The sequence below is a fragment of the Triticum aestivum genome, chromosome 2B, assembly GCF_018294505.1.
Source record: "Triticum aestivum cultivar Chinese Spring chromosome 2B, IWGSC CS RefSeq v2.1, whole genome shotgun sequence".
NCBI lineage: Eukaryota > Viridiplantae > Streptophyta > Magnoliopsida > Poales > Poaceae > Triticum > Triticum aestivum.
In genome coordinates this window covers 722327291-722347236 of record NC_057798.1, presented here as the reverse complement: position 1 = coordinate 722347236, position 19946 = coordinate 722327291, and the positions used below count along the sequence as shown (strand labels likewise).

Below are 19946 nucleotides of genomic sequence, written 5' to 3'. Positions count from 1 at the left end.
TTTTCAATCTTCCGACTATGTCGCTTTTAATGAAAACCTTAGAAAAAAGGTTCCTACCAAAGTCTTGATTGATTGCATTAACAAACTTAATAATGATTTTGCTCTTCAAAACGATGAGCTAGGATACTCTCTTGAGTATAGGCTCACAAAATTTTGCCTAAAGAATGCTTTTTAGTGATGAAATAGTTGTGCACTATGAAGGGCCGAAGGAGGAACCTATTCCTCCCTTTATTGATCTTGGGGACCTTTGTCCCACCAAATTTAGCCCTTTTGATTACTTTTTCTTGCCTCAAAGGAAGCTTGCTGCCGAACATAGAGAATATGAGATGAGTTTTCAATATCTATCTTATTATTATGGCTCTCGTTAGATCTATCCTTGCTTTTATGCCTAGCTAAGGGCGTTAAACGATAGCGCTTGTTGGGAGGCAACCCAATTTTATTGTGTGTTTTTTGTTTTTGCTTCTGTTTAGGAATAAATAATCCATCTACTTTCTGATTAGATGTGGTTTTATGTTTTAATTAGTGTTTGTGCCAAGTAGAACCTATAGGATAAGCTATGATGATAGTTGATTTGATTCTGCTGAAAAACAAAAACTTTGCGCTCACGGGAAAAAATTCAATAAATCACAGAAACGTGCTTTTGCATTGATTCTTTTTGCTGCTGATCAATAAACAAATTTTCCAGTACTTCCTATTTTGGTAGAATTTTTAGAGTTCCAGAAGTTTGCGTTAGTTACAGATTCCTACAGACTGTTCTGTTTTTGACAGATTCTGTTTTTCGTGTGTTGTTTGCTTATTTCAATGCATCTATGGCTAATAAATTAGTTTATAAACCATAAGGAAGTTGGAATACAGTAGGTTTAACACCAATATAAATAAAGAATGAGTTCATTACAGTACCTTAAAGTAGTCTTTTGTTTTCTTTCACTAACGGAGCTCACGAGATTTCTATTGAGTTTTGTGTTGTGAAGTTTTCAAGTTTTGGGTGAATTCTTTTGATGGATTATGGAACAAAGAGTGGCAAGAGCCTAAGCTTGGGGATGCCCATGGCACCCCCAAGATAATCCAAGGACACCAAAAAGTCAAAGCTTGGGGATGCCCCGGAAGGCATCCCCTCTTTCGTCTACTTCCATCGGTAATTTACTTGGAGCTATATTTTTATTCACCACATGTTATGTGTTTTGCTTGGAGCGTCTTGTATTATTTGCGTCTTTGCTTGTTAGTTTACCACAATCATCCTTGCTGTACACACCTTTTGAGAGAGCCATACATGATTTAGAATTTGCTAGAATACTCTATGTGCTTCACTTATATCTTTTGAGCTTGATAGTTTTGCTCATAGTGCTTCACTTAAACCTTTTTGAGCGTAATAATTTTTGCTCTAGTGCTTCACTTAGATCTTTTAGAGCACGGTGGTGGATTTGTTTTAAAGAAACTATTGATCTCTCATGCTTCACTTAGATTATTTTGAGAGTTGTTAATAGCATGGTAATTTGCTTAAAGATAATATACTTGGTATTCAAGATTTGTGAAACTTTCTTTTGAGTGCGTTGAATACTAAGATAAGTTTGATGCTTGATAATTGTTTTGAGATATGGAAGTGATAATATCAAAGCAATGCTAGTTGGGGTGATTATGAATTTAAAGAATGCTTGACTTGAAGTTTGTGATTCCCGTAGCATGCACGTATGGTGAACCGCTTTGTGATAAAGTCAGAGCACAATTTTATTTATTGATTGTCTTCCTTATGAGTGGCAGTCGGGGACGAGCGATGGTCTTTTCCTACCAATCTATCCCCCTAGGAGCATGCGTGTAGTGCTTTGGTTTTTGATGACTTCTAAATTTTTGCAATAAGTGCATGAGTTCTTTTGATTAATGTTGAGTCCATGGATTATACGCACTCTCACCCTTCCACCATTGCTAGCCTCTCTAATACCGCGCACTTTTCGCCGGTATCATACACCCACCATATACCTTCCTCAAAACAGCCACCATACCTACCTATCATGGCATTTCCATAGCCATTCCGAGATATATTGCCATGCAACTCTCCACCGTTCCGTTCATATGGCACATATTACTTTTGTCATATTGCTTTTTGCATGAACATGTAGTTGACATTGTATTTGTGGCAAGGCCACCTTCATAATTTTCATACATGTCGCTCATGATTCATTGCATATCCCGGTACACCGCCGGAGGCATTCATATAGAGTCATATTTTGTTCTAAGTATCGAGTTGTAATTGTTGAGTTGTAAGAAAAATAAAAGTGTGATGATCATCATTATTAGAGCATTGTCCCAGTGAGGAAAGGATGATGGAGACTATGATTCCCCCATAAGTCGGGATGAGACTCCGGACGAAAAAAAAAGAGTGGCCATAAAAAAAGAGAAAAGGCCAATAAAAAATATGAGAGAAAAAGAGAGAAGGGACAATGCTACTATCCTTTTTCCACACTTGTGCTTCAAAGTAGCACCATGATCTTCATGATAGAGAGTCTCATATGTTGTCACTTTCATATACTAGTGGGAATTTTTCATTATAGAACTTGGCTTGTATATTCCAATGATGGGCTTCCTCAAAAGTGCCCTAGGTCTTCGTGAGCAAGCAAGTTGGATGCACACCCACTTAGTTTCTTTTGTTGAGCTTTCACATATTTATAGCTCTAGTGCATCCGTTGCATGGCAATCCCTACTCACTCACATTGATATCTATTGATGGGCATCTCCATAGCCCGTTGATACGCCTAGTTGATGTGAGACTATATTCTCCTTTTTGTCTTCTCCACAACCACCATTCTATTCCACCTATAGTGCTATGTCCATGGCTCACGCTCATGTATTGCGTGAAAGTTGAAAAAGTTTGAGATTATTAAAGTATGAAACAATTGCTTGGCTCGTCATCGGGGTTGTGCATGATTAAATATTTTGTGTGATGAAGTTTGAGCTTAGCCAGACTATATGATTTTGTAGGGATAACTTTCTTTAACCATGCTATTTTGAGAAGGCATGATTGCTTTAGTTTGTATGCTTGAAGTATTATTACCTTTATGTTAATATGAAATTTTGTCTTGAATCCTTCGGATCTGAATATTCATGCCACAATTAAGAAGATTCACATTGAAATTATGCCAAAGTATCACTCCGCATCAAAAATTCTTTTTTATCATTTACCTACTCGAGGACGAGCAGGAATTAAGCTTGGGGATGCCTGATACGTCTCCAATGTATCTATAATTTTTGGTTGCTCCATGCTACTTTATCTACTGTTTTGGACTATACTGGGCTTTATTTTCCACTTTTATATTATTTTTGGGACTAACCTATTAACCGGAGGCCCGGCCCAGAATTGCTGTTTTTTGCCTATTTCAGTATTTCGAAGAAACATAATATCAAACGCAGTCCAAACGGAATAAAACCTTCGGGAACGTGATTTTCTCACCGAACGTGATCCAGGAGACTTGGACCCTGCTCCAAGGAACAGCCGTGGAGGTCATGAGGATGGGGGGCGCCCCCCTGGGCGCGCTTCCCTGCCTCGTGGGCCCCCTGTTGCTCCACCGATGTACTCCTTCCTCCTATATATACCTACGTACCCCCGTCAGATCAAAGACGAAGCCAAAAACCTAATTCCACCGCCGCAACTTTCTGTATCCATGAGATCCCATCTTGGGGCCTGTTCCGGAGCTCCGCCGGAGAGGGCATCTACCACGGAGGGCTTCTACATCAACACCATAGCCTCTCCGATGAAGTGTGAGTAGTTTATTTCAGACCTTCGGGTCCATAGCTAGTAGCTAGATGGCTTCTTCTCTCTTTTTGGATCTCAATACAATGTTCTCCCCCTCTCTTGTGGAGATCTATTCGATGTAATCTTCTTTTTGCGGTGTGTTTGTTGAGACCGATGAATTGTGGGTTTATGATCCAGCTTATCTATGAACAATATTTGATTCTTCTCTGAATTCTTTTATGTATGATTGAGTTATCTTTGCAAGTCTCTTCGAATTATCCGTTTGGTTTGGCCAACTAGATTGGTAGTTCTTGCAATGGGAGAAGTGTTTAGCTTTGGGTTCAATCTTGCGGTGTCCTTACCCAGTGACAGAAAGGGTTGCAAGGCACGTATTGTATTGTTGCCATCGAGGATAACAAGATGGGTTTTTTATCATATTGCATGAATTTATCCCTCTACATCATGTCATCTTGCTTAAGGCGTTACTCTGTTTTTAACTTAATACTCTAGATGCATGCTGGATAGCGGTCGATGAGTGGAGTAATAGTAGTAGATGCAGAATCGTTTCGATCTACTTGTCTTGGACGTGATGCCTATATACATGATCATACCTAGATAACCTCATAATTATTCGCTTTTCTATCAATTGCTGAACAGTAATTTGTTCACCCACCGTAGAATACTTGTGCTCTTGAGAGAAGCCACTAGTGAAACCTATGGCCCCCGGGTCTATTCTCATCATATCAATCTCCATTACTTTATTACTTGCTTTGTTTTTACTTTGCCTTTTACTTTTCACTTTGCATCTCTATATCAAAAATACCAAAAATATTATTTATCATCTCTATCAGATCTCACCCTCGTAAGTGACCGTGAAGGGATTGACAACCCCTAATCGCGTTGGTTGCGAGTAGCTATCGTTTTCTTTAGGTACGAGGGACTCGTGCGTGATCTCCTACTGGATTGATACCTTGGTTCTAAAAAACTGAGGGAAATACTTACGCTACTTTACTGCATCATCCTTTCCTCTTCGGGGAAATCCAACGCAGTGCTCAAGAGGTAGCAAGAGGCACAACAATAGACCCATTTAGGACCCTCCCATAAAGGCAAGTGTGGTTGCACTGGTCAGCTCGATATGGTGGCACCATGACTCAGCCAACAGTTGTTCAAGTTTAATTTAATTCGGTTGAACTTGAATGCAAATATGTTGAGCCATGATAAAATAACATGATGCAATTACAATGCATGAGCATGATATCAACATAAGCATGAGGGTACAACATAACAATGAATCATATCCTACTGAGCATGGCATAATGACGTGCATGATTATCACAAGTACAACACTACTCATAGAAATCTATCATGACCACTAGCATCAAAAATAAATATCATGCAAGACATATCAATAATGATACCATGCAAGCATATAACCAACTGAATGCAATGGAACATGCATACGATGGCAATCGAAACAGACGATAGTCATGCACCGAAAACCATCACCAACATCAACATGTAATACTAGCAAGCATAAGCATATGAAAGGAATACTAGCAACTAGCAGGGCATGATAACCAGGTGCATCACAACATAGCAAGAAAGTAAGCACTAACCCAGAAGCATTACCGAAACAATGATAACCATGTTTTAAACAAGCAAACATTTATTAAATATTCAAGTTGAAAACCATGGATACTCCATGACTATCGTGCAAGTGGGTATTGTGGCTTGCCTGGGGGTGAAGAAGGCACCGGCGAGAAGTGCGGTGAAGCCGCAGAAAGATTTGCCAGAAATAGTCCTCTCCCGGAGGGGGCTGTTTACATGCAAGGGAAAAATGGTCATTTTTATAAGGTTAACACATGTTGAAAGTGTGCCCAGCAGAACGGGCTCGACGAAACGAAGAATTGGGCTTTGGATTCACCTCAAACGGAGTTGCGAGCAAAAAGTTGCGAGGTGATGAAAATCAGGGACTTTTCTGCAAAAATATCATCACAAACAAGTCCCTTAGTGGATAAGGCAGAAACGGGTTTTGAGAAAATACGCTTTCGATAAGGTAAAGCATACTCACAGGAGTATGTCTCCACTTATCCACGTCAGCGTGGGCGGGGCCGGGGCTGGTCAACAGCTGAGGGGCTGACGTGTGGGGCCCGCGACCAGCTGGCAGGGAGGGGCGTCGTCTCCTTCCTCTCCTCGCTCGTGCCCGCGCCTGGCCGAGGCAGAGCCGGCGCCCGATGGCAACTACGGGCAACTCCGACCACCTCCCGCGCCGTGCCACTTACCAAAGTGATCAGCGCGACGAGGCAGATCCATCCAGATAGGACATGGCCGCCGGGGAGCTTGGGGTTGGGCGAGGCACTGGCCATAGCAGACGGCAGCCATGGTGAAGATGGACTCGGTGCTAGGGTCGCGGGGAAGAGGGGTGGAGGCGCGGGGTCGATCTGGAGGGGTGGTGTAGGGCTCTGGTGACGGCCAAGAGGAGAGGGAGGGCTTGGTTGCCGCAAATTTAGGTGGGCACCGACGGTGGCCATGGCGGCCATAGGAGGGCTCGGGATCTCCTAGAGCTCGTTTGAGAGGCTAGGCAGGACCATAGGAGGGTGGTGAGGCTGCTGGAGTGCTCGGGCTGCGTGGGGGAGGGGATACTTATAGGCAGGGAGGAAGGGGTTGATCTGGCGTCACCGGGGACACATGTCTGGCGCTGCGGACGCGTGTGCTTGCCTAGGGACTCGGGGGAAGGCGACGGGGAGACGCGGAGAGGAGCCCACGAGGCTGAGGGGGCCAACGGAGCATGGGGAGGAAGAAGACGGTGACGAACCGAGCCAAAACGCCACTGCGTCCGTGGGCACGCAGCGGTTTACGTTGGTGAGCAAGCGGATGGAGGGGGAAAGGGGTCCAGGGGAATGGCGACGACGAGAGCTAGCTGCTGGACACGCCCACGCGTGCGAAGACGACGAGAGGGGAGGGGCCCGAGCAAGAAGCCACCCAGCTCGCGTCCATGGCATGCCAAAGAGGCGGTCACCACGCGCACTGGTGCACACAGTGCCACAAGCGATGCCAAGCGATGTCTAGGGTTTAGTCCTTCCTGGGTAGGTCTCAACTGCGGTGGTAACTTGGTTAAAAATGCTCTAGTTAAATGGTAAGCAACCTCTGAAGTTTACTACAGTAAACTTGATCAAGTAAGTGTGATCGACAGATAGATGCTATAGGTCAAATGTTATGTCTGGGGTGTTTAGGCTAGGAAGGACTATGATCCTGGAGGTTTTGGAGCATAATGGAGCACAAACTAATATAGTTGCTGTGTAACCCCAAAATTGGTCCAGAATCAAGATTTGGATGATGCACTCACATGGTTGATTGGATTGAGCCGAGTTTGAGCAAGGCGGAGTTATTTGGTCATACAAAGATGCTATAAAAAGATCATACCAAATGGACAAGCCAAAATGGTACTTGCTTCACAAGCATCTCCACTGACCAGGAACTTGGGATAGTTTTGGTGATCAAATTTCTTAATGAAATGTGCCCAAAATGGGTGGAGAGATGTTTTATAGGTAGGATCATGATATGGTAATTTATCAGAATTTTTGAAGCAATATAAAATACACTTGCTTCACAACCTAAAAATATTGCCAAAATCAAAGATTTGATCCTGTGCTCACATAGATGATTGGATGGGGCTGAAAATGGGCGGAGAGGGTTAATATGAGAACATGAAGGAGTGTGCAAAAGTTCAACTCATTTGGATACTCTTAGCTAGTACTTCCTTCACAATGCATTCCCTTAGACAGGAACTTTGAAAAATCACCGAGGAAGATTGGCTAGGAAAATAAAGTTGAATTTTGGCACAGGGTAAGTATTTGGACATGAAAAGATGTCCAAAAAGTTTGAGGTCAACTGGACAAGGGAAAATAGCACTTCCTTCACAACCTGCCACATAGGAAAGAATAGAAAAGGAATTATTTGATCATGATAGAAAACACGACAAGTGAAATATTTTGCCACATTTCAGGAAGATATGACCCAAACAATTTATGATAATTATTTGGGAATTTTAGGAGTGAGGTAAATATAGGTTGCTTCACAACCTAGGGCAGATAGGGTTATTCCTTTAATGAAAAAGGAATATTCCCAATAAATGGAATATTGGGATTAGGGCTAGGATGAAAATGATAGGGTCTAGGGAAGTATTTGGGTATGACAAGCCACTCTGGAAAGAAAGAAGAGGTCATCTTCTTCAGTTTCCAGACCACAAAGCTATGAAAAAAGAAAACTCAGGCAAAAACCTCAGAAAAACAAAAGAAAAAGAAAGGGCCAAAAATCAGGCTGTTACAATCCTTACCCCTTTAAAGAAATCTCGTCCTCGCGATTTGGTTGCTCAGGGAACAATTATGAATATTCTGACTTAAGGAAACCATTTCCAACTCAAGTATCCTTTTTCCTTTATTTTTGTTCCCACTAAAAGTTTTTATCTGACTAGCCCTAGGGTGGTTTGCTTTACTGTATCCACATTCTGATAGATTTTACCTTGCTCGTTCATGCTTATTCATTTTGTCAGTATGCCCATGAGGATAGTGATGCTTCACCATAGTTTCTGGGGTCAAACTGATGAATTGACCTTTAGTCTGACTTGACAGACCCTGATATTTGATACTGACAAACCTGAGCATATACTGTTAACCAAGCGGGTTGTCTGGATAGGGGTCCTTACAAAAATTGAGTAGGCCTCGCAGGTGAATATTCATGGGGACCAATACTGCCTCAGGCTATCCGGAGTATCTGCACCATGGGGGTCGTGCACAATTTTCATACCCGCATCACTGGTCTTGCTCCTTCATTATTGTTTTCTTGGTCTGGATCCTTGGCTGAAAGAGTTGGGTCATATTGCTTCTTAGTATGACCATAGGTACTGTCGGTGCAAATTTTTTCTGGCAATCGTAGCTTATCTTTATTTTTTTGATAGGGTAACCCATTAAATGGCATGTTCAACCCCCTCAAGTTCCGACCGCAGGAATATGATCATCCGAACCCTTTCAAGAAATCGGCAAATAAATCAGTAGCCACCAGAATGGTCTTTACAACTCAGATCTAGGACATTACTAAAATAATTCAATCACGGCTCAGGACGGCCGAAAAGCAGCTCAGAGCATGAGACCGGGTAGATAAGAAGAAAGTGGCAGCTCCCTAAAATAGCCAAAAAGCAACTATAGGGCTACTGTCACAAAAAGAAACTCAACAACTGTATGAGATGGCCGAAAAGTAGCTCAGAACTTGTGACAGTCGTTGAAGAGAGAAATAAAAATTGACATCCACGCTGGATAGCTAAAAGCAGCTCAGATCACAGGCGTGGTGCCGTCATTGGAGAAAAATGGAACAAGGGATCATCAGGATCATTTTTTCTAGGTTCAGAGGTACTTGTACTGAGCTCATTGATGTCATCAATCCTCATAATCCTTTGTCACACTGTGGTGTATACTGGCTTTCTTCTCTTAACCATCCTCATGCGGTTGTCAGATCCTCATCCGAGTGACTTGTGAGATCTTGGTGGTATGCTCGCCGCATATATATGAGAATCTAATTTCCAAGACAGACGTGCATTCTGACTGATTCTTGCTTCTGACCAAAATGTTGCGGATCTGATTCTTGGGATTCACTGCCATATGCTGTCAATTCACAGCGTCCTACCTTGTGCCAATGCCTCACTGAAGAAGATTGGTGAGGTTGTGCTTGAAACTTTCATCAGACTGCTTGCCGAAGAAGACTGAATATCGTGCTTCAGAAACTTACCCCCTTAAAGACTTTGCTGGTACCTTATGCCGGAAGCTTTTGCAGCTGCTTCCAGGTACATCGGGTTCCAAAATCATCCTCAACGAAAAATTAAACTTGTATCTGAGCCAAACCTTTGACTGATAATATTCTGTCAATCTTGCACATAATTTATTTTCTTGTTGATTTGATCATTTTCGCTATGAGGAGTGCACACTAAGACAAACTTGATTATTCAGTATCATGATCAGATATCCCCAATCTCAATGCAGTCGACTTAGAATTCCATACTGTTGTGAGGAGCGCACACTAATGCAAACTTGATACTGACAGTCCATTCATGATTTCTTTTGCATTCAGACGAGATATTCCAAATTTCACTGCAGTCAGCTGATAACTCCATTTGGTTTAGCTGAGTTTCCAAATATATGCATTCCTTGCTGACTCTTCGGGTCCGGTGTCAGTTGACGAGCAACTTTAATAGGGGAAAAATTTGTAACAGCAAAGGCCCAAAGAAAGAAACGACAAAAACAAAAGCACACAAGCATACTAATAAAATTAATCAAGCAGTCATCACATATTACTGCTACTCACACAATAATATGCATGCACAATTAAGCACACAAATCTCATGGAAACTCCAGTATTGCGGTCTAATATGCTGTGGCGGTGTGCACGGAAATTATATCCATGCGCGGAAGGAGTTGGCGTAACCGAAGCTACAGCAAGCACTAGCTGAACACCGACTGGATCTGGATGGATACAGAGGCGAGGACGGACTTGGCGATCAAATATCAAGACACAGCGGTCACGACTACCTCATCATCAAGCGTACGGAGAAACCGTACATGTCCAAAGAATGGAATGACATGGAAAGATAACGGTGGAAGACTGGGTTTAATGGCATTGCCCTTTTCTGATAACAAAGATCAGCAAGGGTTGCCAAGGGGAAGAGATGGATGACACGATTTGGGATAGAGACAAGTCTATCACTAAAATAATATGGGTGGGTGGCGGAAAGTTTTCGACACGATACATGAGCATAATTCCTGGAAATGGTGTCTGGAACACTTGGGACCAGGGCATCACTCTGCTGGGACAGAGATGACGCCAAACATCGAAGAGCAGACATGCTAAGAAGGAGGGTGCAGGTAGTGGATCGAAACCCATGCCACCTACCCTCACAAGATTAACCATTAGCGACAAGATAATAATCTATATGCATGCTATGCAACAAACAAATGCAGCAATCAAGTGCAACAAACCAACTGGGACTTTATACTACTGCATTCTAATGTTCGTGCGGTCTAGGGAGTCCTATAGCCAGACCTGCTCTGATACCAAGCCTGTGGCACCCCGGCTCAGAGAAACCAGAACGGCCCGTATTCCAGCCTAGAGATCAAGGAAAAGTCTTCTGGAATACGACACTGCTTAGCATAGAACAAACCAGCTCTTTATTACAATCTAGTTGGGTACAAGGGATTACATCGACATGGCAACACTACGCCTGCCACTGTTGCTCTATGCAAGGAGCAGAAGAACTCAAAGCAGTGGAATAACTCTAGCAGCGGAACAACGGAAACAATAGTGAACTCCACTCCGCAGGGACTCTGGCTGGAACGCTTATCCTAGCTCGCAAACAAGGACTCCACGGCAAACAAGCAATCAAATTTGGAATGACCTGCAAACTGGCATGACATGCCAGGTCAGTACATTGAATGTACTTGCAAGCTCACAATAATCCAGAAGCATTCAAGACCAACAACAACATGGCAATTACAGGTTAAGCAGGGATTATCATGATCTCATCAGAACAACATAGCATGAACAACATGAACATGATACAGCTAGAACAACATGAACATGGCATGAACATATGAATCTGACGATACTAGCATGCAACATGATGACACTATCATGCACCACTTATTCTGTTCAGATTACCTCATGACCATCCCATGCACAAACTTACCAACCTCGGACATCACACGATCATCTCAGGATCAAATCAAGCTTGGTATAAACAATACCGCAGTAGTCATTACATGACCACAAGGAACTTGATCTTTACCCATGATTCTCGCACAACATCATGAATATCCAACAACTCGGTATCCTCGATACCACGATGATCAATCACGGATCACAAATGGAACCACACTTGGTTCAATGGGTTACCTTGTAACCAAAAGGTGATCATTCACGGATCACAAACGGAACCACACTTGGTTCAACGGGTTACCTCGTAACCAAACGGTGATCATTCGCGGATCACAAACGGAACCACTCTGGGCTCAACGGGTTACCTCGTAACCAAACAGTGATCATTCACGGATCACATAACCATCTTATCTCATCATCAAAACGGGGTTGTTATTAAGCACATCATTATTATTACTGTTGACCCATAGTGTGACCGACACGAACTAGGCCCTTATCCGAGGGTACGACTATCGATAAATTTAGTATACACTCTGCAGAGGTTAGCACACTGTACCCACACCACGGAACCCATGGCCTCGCGCTCCCATTAGGGTGGAACAACGACGCTCCGACAAAACCGTCCTACTGCCATGACACTCTCCCGGCCACTCCGACTAACTCCCCATTGGGCTAAGTCATGGGTGGCCCCGTGTCTACCCCAGACACCAACGACCACCGTCGTGGCAAAACGACCACCATAGTGGCAAAACGGTCCCAAACGGGGACACGTGCACATAACCAAACTCGGCCTCACAAGGCTTATGTCGTCCTACCTGGCCAAGGTAGCGCCCGCGCATAACCTTCCCTCGTTGGAGGCACCGGAGAGACGCACAACAACAAGTGTGGTTGCACTGGTTAGCTCGATATGGTGGCACCATGACTCGACCAACAGTTGTTCAAGTTCAATTTAATACGGTTAAACTTGAATGCAAATATGCCGAGCCATGATAGAATAACATGATGCAATTACAATGCATGAGCATGATATCAACATAAACATAAGGTACAACATAACTATCGACCATATCAACAATGAATCATATCCAACTGAGCATGTCATAATGACGTGCATGAATATCACAAGTACAACACTACTCATAGAAACCTAGCATGACCACTAGCATCAAAAATAAATATCATGCAAGACATATCAATAATGATACCATGCAAGCATTTAACCAACTGAATGCAATGGAACATGCATACGACGACAATCGGAACAGACGATAGTCATGCACCGAAAACCATCACCAACATCAACATGTAATACTAACAAGCATAAGCATATGAAAGGAATACTAACAATTAGCAGGGCATGATAACCAGGTGCATCACAACATAGCAAAAAAGTAAGCACTAACCCAGAAGCATTACCGAAACAACGATAACCATGTTTTAAACGAGCAAACATTTATTAAATATTCGAATTGAAAACCATGGATAGTCAATGACTCGTGCAAGTGGGTATTGTGGCTTGCCTGGGGGTGAAGAAGGCACCGGGGAGAAGTGCGGTGAAGCCGCGGAAAGATTTGCTGGAAATAGTCCTCTCCCGGAGGGGGCTGTTTACGTGCAAGGGCAAAATGGTCATTTTCAGAAGGTTAACAAATGTTGAAAGTGTGACCAACAGAACGGCTCGACAAAACGAAGAAGTGGGCTTTGGATTCACCTCAAACGGAGTTGCGAGCAAAAAATTGTGAGGTGATGAAGATCAGGGACTTTTCTGTAAAAATATCATCACAAATAAGTCCTTGAGTGGATAAGGCAGAAACGGGTTTTGAGAAAATACGCTTTCGATAAGGTAAAGTGTACTCACAGGAGTACGTCTCCACTTATCCACGTCAGCGTGGGCGGGGCCGGGGCTGGTCAACGACTAAGGGGCTGACGCGCGGGGCCCGCGGCCAGCTGGCAGGGAGGGGCGTCGTCTCCGTCCTCTCCTTGCTCGCGCCCGCGCCTGGCCGAGGCAGAGCCGGCGCCCGACGGCGACTGCCGGCAGCTCCGGCCACCTCCCGCGCCGTGCCACCTACTGGAGTGATCATCGCGACAAGGCGGATCCATCCAGATACGACACGGCCGCCGGGGAGCTTGGGGTTGGGCGAGGCACTGGCCATAGCGGATGACGGCCATGGTGAAGATGGACTCGATGCTAGGGTCGCGGGGAAGAGGTGTGGAGGCGCGGGGTCGATCTGGAGGGGTGGTGTAAGGCTCTGGTGACGGCCAATAGGAGAGGGAGGGCTTGGTTGCCGCAAATTTAGGTGGGCACCGACGGCGGCCATGGCGGCCATAGGAGGGCTCGGGAGGTCCTATAGCTTGTTTGAGAGGCTGGGCAGGACCAGAGGAGGGTGGTGAGGCTGCTGGAGTGCTCGGGCTGCGCGGGGAGGGGCTACTTATAGGCAGGGAGGAAGGGGTTGAGCTGGCGTCGTCGGGGACGCCTGTCCGGCGCCGCGGACGCGTGTGCTCGCGTAGGGACTCGAGGGAAGGCGACGGGGAGACGCAGAGAGCAGCCCACGGGGCTAAGGGGGCCAACGAAGCACGGGAAGGAAGAAGACGGCGACGAACCGAGCCAAAACACCACTGTGCGTCCGTGGGCACACGACGGTTTGCGTCGGTGAGCAAGTGGACGGAGGGGGAGAGGGGTCCAGGGGAATGGCGACGACGAGAGCTAGCTACTGGACACGCTCACGCGTGCGAAGACGACGAGAGGCGGAGGGGCCCGAGCAAGAAGCCACCCAGCTCGCGTCCATGGCATGCCAGAGAGGCGGTCACCGCGCGCACTGGTGCACACAGTGTCACAAGCGATGCCAAACAATGTCTAGGGTTTAGTCCTTCCTGGGTAGGTCTCAACTGCGGTGGTAACTTGGTTAAAAATGCTCTGGTTAAATGGTAAGCAACCTTTGAAGTTTACTGCAGTAAACTTGATCAACTAAGTGTGATCAACAGAGAGATGCTATAGGTCAAATGTTATGTTTTGGGTGTTTAGGCGTATAGGATGCCTCTTCGCATCCTTATGACGTATCCGGATGACCGCCCGTCCCTCAATGTCCAATACATGTGTGGACAGAGCATATCACATACGTCTTATTAGAAGCAATCGTCTGTGTTATTATCGGTCTTCACAGACATTTCTGATTACAGACATGTTTGACGCGTATCACACACATCTTGTTATATTGAACCGTTTCTGTTTTCTTGTGTCAATGCAAACAGTTCATCCGAGTGAACCGCATGCTGTATATCGCACACACCTTGATCTGTCTGACCGTTTCTTTTGTGTTGTCTAATCACAAACAGTTCATCGAGTGAACCATATGTTGTGTATCGCACACGCCTTCATCTGGCTGCCCCTTTCTTTTGTTCCTCCTCATCGCAAACAGTTAATTGAACTGAACCGTATGCCCTACATCGCACACGCAACTAAAATGTGAACCGTGTTTGATGTATCCGTCATCACAAATGTTTTGCACATTTTTAACAGTTTTCTTACACCACCGTTTACGATTATTGCATCGCACACAGTTTCTCGAAGGGTCTCTGATCGTAGTGTCACGTTAGCAGCATCCTACAATAGTGTTAGTACATTTACAAAAAAGAAAAAACAGGCGGTGCGTTTTCATCCTTCCCGGCGGGCGTTTGATAGCGCTGCAAAGGGACGATGGCATTTGCTTTGGACGTTGGTGGAGGTTGGCATCCCCGAGGGCTTCCCTTCTTGTAATTGTCTTTTCTGTGGAGTCCTTTTTGTGTTTGCGCCTGAACTGGTGACCTGTCTCTCAAAGTCTCTAGCGGTGGTGTCTGCTTGCGTGTTGTATCCTTTACTTGGTATAGTAATGCTTGCACACTTTCTAAAAAAATGACTGAAACATAAAGTAATTTTAGTGTTTTTTGCGAATAAAAGTAATTTTAGTTAACCGTAGTATAGATGGTCCCTTTTTTCAAAGAACGATGTATAATTTTTAGTTTCAGTAAGAATGATCTTTTGTAAGAATTGGTCAACTTTAATATATGGCCTGTAAAAAAAAGAACGGAGGGAAGTAAATTTTGGCAGGCAAATCAATAAAATAGGTGACAATAATGCCGTCAGATCAAAATGACCAAAGTGCAAACAAGATACTTGCAAAAAAAATGAATGTAAAATATAGGAGTTAACTTAAAAAATCATGAATACGCAAAAGACTTGCGTATCATTGCATTGATAGAAGAAAAGAAGTTTTAAAATTTTGGATGATATTACATTGTAAATATAGTAAATAAGAAATAAACACACACTCATACCCACAACGGATGTAATGCTCTCAACTGCGCTGTGTTTCCGGGCTTAATGGTATTTATTTAATATAAGGTCCTTACAGATCTCTCATATAAGATAGAGGTATAAAACTACGCAGGATGAAATGAGCCGTATATAGGAGTAAGTCATATTTCCCTCAAAAAAAGGAGTAAGTCATATTTCCCTGGGTATGGCTGTAAGGGGGGTGACTAGAGATAACACCACCCCACACTTCTCTGTCATGTCTATCCCAGCCTCCTTGACCTCCGCCGGAAGCTCCCACTCGAACCGATGGAGAAGCGTGCCAAGTATCAGGGGTATCAGCTTCTGTGCAAGCGGCATCCCGGGGCAGATGCGTCGGCCAAGACCGAATGGGATCATGTCAAAATCCTGCCCCAGCTGGAAGTTCTTGGTCTCGCCGCCGATGAACCTCTCTGGGACGAACTTATCCGGATCCGACCATGCGTCGACGCTCCGGTTAATCGCCCATGCGTTGAGGATCACGTTGGTGCCTTTAGGGATCCTGTAACCATTCACCTCGATGTCAGCCTCCGCTTTGCGAGGTACTAGCGGCACCACCATCCGCAGACGAAGGATCTCTTTGACGACGACTTGGAGGTATGGGAGCCGGGCAATGTCGGATTCTTCCATGAGCGGTTTGTCGCCAAGAACCGTAGCGAGCTCCTCCTTGACCTTGCGCATCACCTCTGGGTTCTGAAGCAGATCCACCATTCCCCACTCGATGAGAGCCGCTGTCGTGCTCGCTCCAGCGCCGTACAAATCCTGATAATTAATGAAGGTCAGCATGCATATTAGTAGGTTAATCACATATCTGGCCATGACTTATCTAGAGCTAGCTTAATGCAAGTGACATGATTCTTGGAGGAGAGAGAAGAGATAGGAGACGAGGACGTACAGAGAGGAGTGCTCTCATGACATCATGGCTTAGCTGAGACCCCTCCTGCTTCCATTCGCCGTCCTTATCGAGGACCGTGTCCAACACGTCCTTCTTGGGCGCCTCTCCGGCTTCCCGGCTACGCCGCCGTAGAGCCACCTGATCGTCGAAGTGGCGGTACATGATGGCGAAGAGGTTCGTCATCCTGCGGCGCAGGCCCTGGAGGTCGAGCGCGGCGATCGGCGGGAATATGTCGGAGACGTTGGCCGTCCCGAGCATCCCAACGATATCTTCGATGATATCCCTGAACACGGCCCGTTCCTTGGGCTCCAGGTCGGTGGAGTAGAGCACCCCCAGCAGCAGGCTCAGGATGGAGTCGAGCACCGCGTGCCTGAACACGACGGCCGTGCCGCGCGCGGCGTGGCCGGACACCTAGCGGTGCAGCGCCTCAACGATCTTGGTCTGCAGCAGCGCCCCGGCCCCAGCGGAGATCCGCCTGGGAGCCAGCATCTCTGCGGCGGCGAACTTGCGGATCGCGCGCCACTTGCCGTCCTGGCTCGGGAGCGCGAAGATGGTGTGGGCGCGGTGGCCCATGGCGCTGAGGACGTCCAGGCTCGGGAGGCCGGCGATGTTGTCCACCTTCTTGCCTTCCCCGCCGAAGACGGCGCGCAGGGCGTCCGGCGTGGAGATGATCACGTGGGGCACCATGCCGAAGCGGAGGCACATGAGGCCACCGTAGCGGTCGGCCAGGCGCAGGAACGCGCGGTGCTGCTGGCCGTCCTCCCCGAGGTCGAGGAGGTCGCCGATGATAGGCTTCGGAGGCCAGGGGCCCGGAGGAAGACGCCGGCGAGCGTCACGGAGCAACTGGAAGATGTACAAGGAAAAGAGGACGAGGATAAGCCATCCTAGGCATTCAACAAGGAAGGAGGCCATTTTGCTGGGTGAAGTCGGTCGCAAAGGAAAGGATGCAGCTTGCAGTGAGTTGGGACATTGCACTGCGACGCATTTATATAGTGCAAATGCACCCCATGAGAGATCTTTATTATCTCTAGTGTTTTGCTTGGTTAAGTCGATCGCAAAGGAGGCAGCTTGCAGTGAGTTGGAGACGTATTCGGTTGTTGGTGAAGTCTAAGCTGCCATGTTTGAATAGAAAAGTATATACAGGCACGAGGCTACTATTTTTGGTTTTGAGGGAACATGCATGAGGCTACTAAATTGGATCGATATCGACGTGGTGCAACCAGGGCAACATGCAGGGAAAAAAGGGCCCACTTTCTCCTTGATAAACGAAAATTCAGAGTGTTCTGGTTCGAGGGTCATGCTAGCTATATGTCACGTATACGTTGAATTCATGAATGTGTTCATCCATTATTATATCGGATTTGCTGAAACTCAGTTAGCTGAGTTTCAAGTTTGGTCGCATTCACCATATCAACCGTTGGACCTTTTTCGCGTCGCGATTCGTGTTTTTTGTTGGTGGGCAGGTTGTCTCTGTGTGCCGCGGCCTGTTATGTGTTGGGCTTGTTTTCGTGGGTTTTCTTTTCTTTTTTTCTTCACTTATCCGGGCCGTTTCCGCTTTGCTTTCCCTGCCCATTCCGCTCCCCTGCCTTTTAAGAGGCGAAGCTTCCCGAGTCTGTTGACTCCCATTTCCCGCAGCGCCTCTGTTTGTCTTCTGACTCCCATACAAAGAACTCTCTATTCGTCTTGGATTCGGGGTAGAGAGGGAGGAAGATCTGAAAGGGGGGAGGAGAGAATCACCGTTTGTTCAAGTAAGACATCCTTTTCCCCCCTTTTCCATCTTTGATGTAGTTCTAGGGTTAGTGCATATGTAATGAATAGAATGGGGAGGTTGTCAGGCCTTCTTTTTATAGTTTTGTTTTTATTTTGAATGATGTCAGAGAGGATCCACAGAACCCTTTTTTTGTTAGGAATGCTGTTAGAGAGGGGGGAGATTTAAGAGGTTGATACATGGTCTGAACGGGGGCGTGATTGATTTTTGTATGAATGTAGATGAAGATATTTTTTTCAGTGATTTTTTGTATGAATGCAGCAGGGGTTCCTTTTTGTGGTGTACATTTTCTAGTTTGATGTCGAGTAGGCTATGCTTCTTCCACAGGTTCCTATATAGATATAGATGAGATCTGTTCAGTTATTTTTTGTATGAATGCAGTAGGTTTTTCTTGTTTTGATGTAGATTTTCTAGTTTGATGTCCAGTAGGATATGCTATTTTTCTACAGGTTTCCCATATAGATATAGATGAGATCTGTTCAGGATTTTTTGTCTTTTTTAGGAGCTGATTGTTGTGGCTTCAGCAGGATTGTCCAATTCGGGCATTTGCTGTAAAACTCTGTTTCTCATACATGCCTTGCTTGTTCAGTTTTTGTCGGTTACTTTTGTAAAGACACACTGCATGATCTTGACAGTGTATTATCTTCAGATATAGCTGCTTTGTTTGGTGTAAATCAGTGTCAAATTTGGGACCTGTCATTTTATTTTTTGTTCAGTCTTGTGTGCGCCAATACATGCCTTGCTCGTTCATTTTTTTATTCATTCAGTCTTTGTTTGTGCCTATACATGCCTTGCTCGTTCATTTCTTTTATTCATTCAGTCTTTGCTTGTGGCTATAGATGCCTTGCTCTGTTCTCCCTTGTCCGTATTATTTTCAGTAGGTTTTTGTTTAGTTGGTCTGTAATGTATGCCAATGATTTTTGAACACATGCCGTTCTTTTTTGCTTATGGTAGGTTTTCGGGCCTTATTTTTATATTTTTTTATAGGTAGTAGGTTGTGCTATATCTACTGTTTTTAGCTGGAGTTTTTTCAAACTGCAGAATGTTTGGTCTCAATATTTTTGATCTATCATAGATTGTCAGTTCTACTACCTTTTATGCGCCCTAAATTTTTTGAAACTGTGAGAATGTGTTTATAGATAGGGAACAGAGAAGTGTTTTTTCCGAGACATGTGTGTGGAGCCGTAGATGATTTTGTTCAGTGCAAAATATTTAATTCTTAGCATTGGTCTAGTAGTATACGGTCGCTGTAGGCGTAGATGATTTTTTTTCCAGTGCAATATTTTTTAATTCTTGTAATATTGTATACGGTCGCTGTAGCCGAGGCCAAGTGCGGGGCACAGGGGCTCAGGATTGTCCTGCCCACATCCTGGGATGTCTACTGAAAGGGAACTTGACCCTTGTAACACTACCCTCCTAGGACTGCCCACATCCTGCCTTTTGTGCACCGGCCGACAGCCACAAACATCACAAACAAGCAGATGGTAAATGTTATACTACCGAATGTATTCTATTGTTTCATTCATTTCATTTT

General features: G+C 45.0%; 1 pseudogene; it reads right to left on the bottom strand.

Annotated features, from left to right (window-relative positions):
• Positions 1-15838: 15838 nt before the first annotated feature.
• LOC123042294 (cytochrome P450 76T24-like) lies at positions 15839-17582 on the bottom strand (annotated as a pseudogene).
• Positions 17583-19946: the final 2364 nt, after the last annotated feature.